Genomic DNA, 2,500 nt, shown 5'->3' on the forward strand with positions numbered 1-2,500 from the left:
GAAGAGAGGAGAGAAGAGGTAGAAGATGAGAGAAAGAGTATGGAAGGAAAGGGGGGGGGGGTAAATAGCAAGAATTAAGGGGACTAATGGGGAGGGAGAATAGACGGGGAAGGGGAAAGGGAAGGAGACAGAGAAGAGGAAGAGGAAGGGGAAGGAAACAGAGGAGGGGAAGGTGAAGGGAGAAGGAGACGGCGAAGGGGAAGGGGAAGGAACGAAAAAGGAGAAGGGGGGAGAGAAAAAGGAGAAGGGGGAGGAAATGGAGGGGGAAGGAGATGGGGAAGGGGAAGGAGTAGGAAACGGAGAAGGAGAAGAGGAAAGAGACGGGGAAAGGAAAGAGGAAGAAGAAGGGGAGAGGAAGGGTGGGGGGGGGGAGGGTCGTGCGTGCGAAAACCTCGTGCATCTTAGGAAATAATACCTGGTTTTCCGCGGTTCGATTCGTTCTGTGAAAGACCGCCAATTTATGCTTCGTAGTCTTTGCGGGAACGAGCGACGGAACGGCACGGAGCAAACAAACAAACGCAGACACACAACACGGCTGACGTGTGGAAGGTACACGCACTCGCACGCACAGAAGGAGATAGGGAGAGAGAAAGGAAGGGGAAGAGAAAGACTCAGGTGTGTGTGCGTGCGTGTGCGTGCGTGTGTGTGTATGTGTGTGTGTGTGTGTGTGTGTGTGTGTGTGTGTGTGTGTGTGTGTGTGTGTGTGTGTGTGTGTGTGTGTGTGTGTGTGTATGTGTGTGTGTGGTGTGTGTATGTAAGTGTAGTGTGTGTGTGTGTGTTGAGTGGTGTTGTGTGTGTGTGAGTTGTGTGTGTGTGTGTTGTGTGTGTATCTGTGTGTGTGTGTGTGTGTGTGTGTATGTTGTCTGCTCGTGTGTTGTTGTGTGTCTATGTGTCGTCGTCAATCGTGTGCGTGTGTCGCCCGTGTGTGTTGCGTGTGTGTGTGTGTGTCGTGTGTCGTGTGTGTCTGTAAGTGGTGAATGTGTGTGTGCGTGTCTAGTGCGTGCGTTTATTGTGTGTGTGTGTGTGTGTGTGTGTGTGTGTGTGCGTGTGTGTGTGTGTATGTGTGCGCGCGCGTAGACAGACTGACAGATAGACAGATAGATATATAGAGAGAGACTGAGAAGAAGAGATAACAGATGTCTACGTGTGACTTAATGCAACGAGGTCATTATGCGAAAAGCAAGCACCTGCAAGGAACTTCTTCCACCACCACCTCCTCCCCTCCTCCTCCTCCTCCTCCTCCTCCTCTCACTTCCTACTCCTCCTCCTCCACCTCCTCTTCCTCCTCCCCTTCCTCTTCCTTCTCCTCCTCCTCCCCTTCCACCCCCCTCCTCCTCCTCCCCTTCCACCCCCCTCCTCCTACTCCCCTTCCACCCCCTCCTCCTACTCCCCTTCTTACTCCTCCTCCTCCTCCTCCTCCCCTCTTCGTTCGTCTCCTTAAAAACTCGAGGAAAATGTCAGCTTTTCGAGCCTCATTATTCTCTATTCTATATATATTTTTTTCTTGCTACTTCCTATCCTTCCTCCCCCCCCCTCTCTCGTCCTTTCTATTTCGTCTTCATCTGCCTTTAAGTTTAACTAACCTACATCCTCTTCCTCTCTCTCTCTCTCTCTCCTTTCCTCTTCCTCTCTCTCTCTCTCTCTCTCCCTTTCCTCTTCCTCTCTCTCTCTCTCTCTCTCTCTCTCTCTCTCTCTCTCTCTCTCTCTCTCTCTCTCTCTCTCTCCCTCTCTTCCTCTTCCTCTCTCTCTCCTTCCTTTCCTCTCTCTCTCCCTTCCTTCCCCCCCTCTCTCTCTCTCCTTTCCTCTTCCTCTCTCTCTCCTTTCCCCCCCCCCCCTCTCTCTTCCTTTTCCTCTTTGCTTTAAATCCCCTCCCTACGGCTCTTTCTCCTCCCTCATTTTCTCTCTTCTATCCTTTTTTTTTCTTCTCCTTTTTATCTTCATTTCTTTCCTGCTTTCCTCTGTTTTCTTTACTCCCCTTTCCCCTCATCCTGTTTCCCTCTCTCTACCTCTTCTCTCTTTCCTGCTGCTGCATTCTGAGTACAAAAAAAAGAAAAGAAAAAAAGAAAAAGAAAAAAAAGAAAAGAAAAAAGAAAAAGAAAGAAAAGAAAAGAAATTAAAAGAAAAGAAAAAAAGAAGAAAAAAATATATACGAATAAATAAATACACAAACCTCAGATATTTCTAAATGGAATACCATACATTGCCATGTCGGGAGGGTTGGTAAGCCTGTGGAGGGGATGCCGATTTGCCCTTTAAAAGCTGTTATTATTACCCTTCGGAATCGTGCATGATTGAAATACGCAATATGCAGTAACAACTAAACAGATAAACGAAATGTTTATTTTTTCCAGACGCTATATTTAGAGTAAAAACGGCAAAACATTATTTTTTCTGGCTGACTGTACACGTCATGATTGCGCAAAGTTTCATCAATAACTATATACACTGTGGATAAATTGGCGCGCTTTTACGCATTTTGTAATTTCGGTGATACGTTAGA

At 47.5% G+C, this 2,500-nt stretch overlaps 1 protein-coding gene across 1 annotated transcript in view; it reads right to left on the reverse strand.

Annotated features, from left to right (window-relative positions):
- LOC119575712 (repulsive guidance molecule A-like) overlaps positions 1-2,500 on the reverse strand; it is a 111,024-nt gene that overhangs the window by 232 nt on the left and 108,292 nt on the right. The gene's annotated exons all lie outside the window — the stretch shown is intronic.

The sequence above is a fragment of the Penaeus monodon genome, chromosome 7 (genome assembly GCF_015228065.2).
Source record: "Penaeus monodon isolate SGIC_2016 chromosome 7, NSTDA_Pmon_1, whole genome shotgun sequence".
Taxonomy (NCBI): domain Eukaryota; kingdom Metazoa; phylum Arthropoda; class Malacostraca; order Decapoda; family Penaeidae; genus Penaeus; species Penaeus monodon.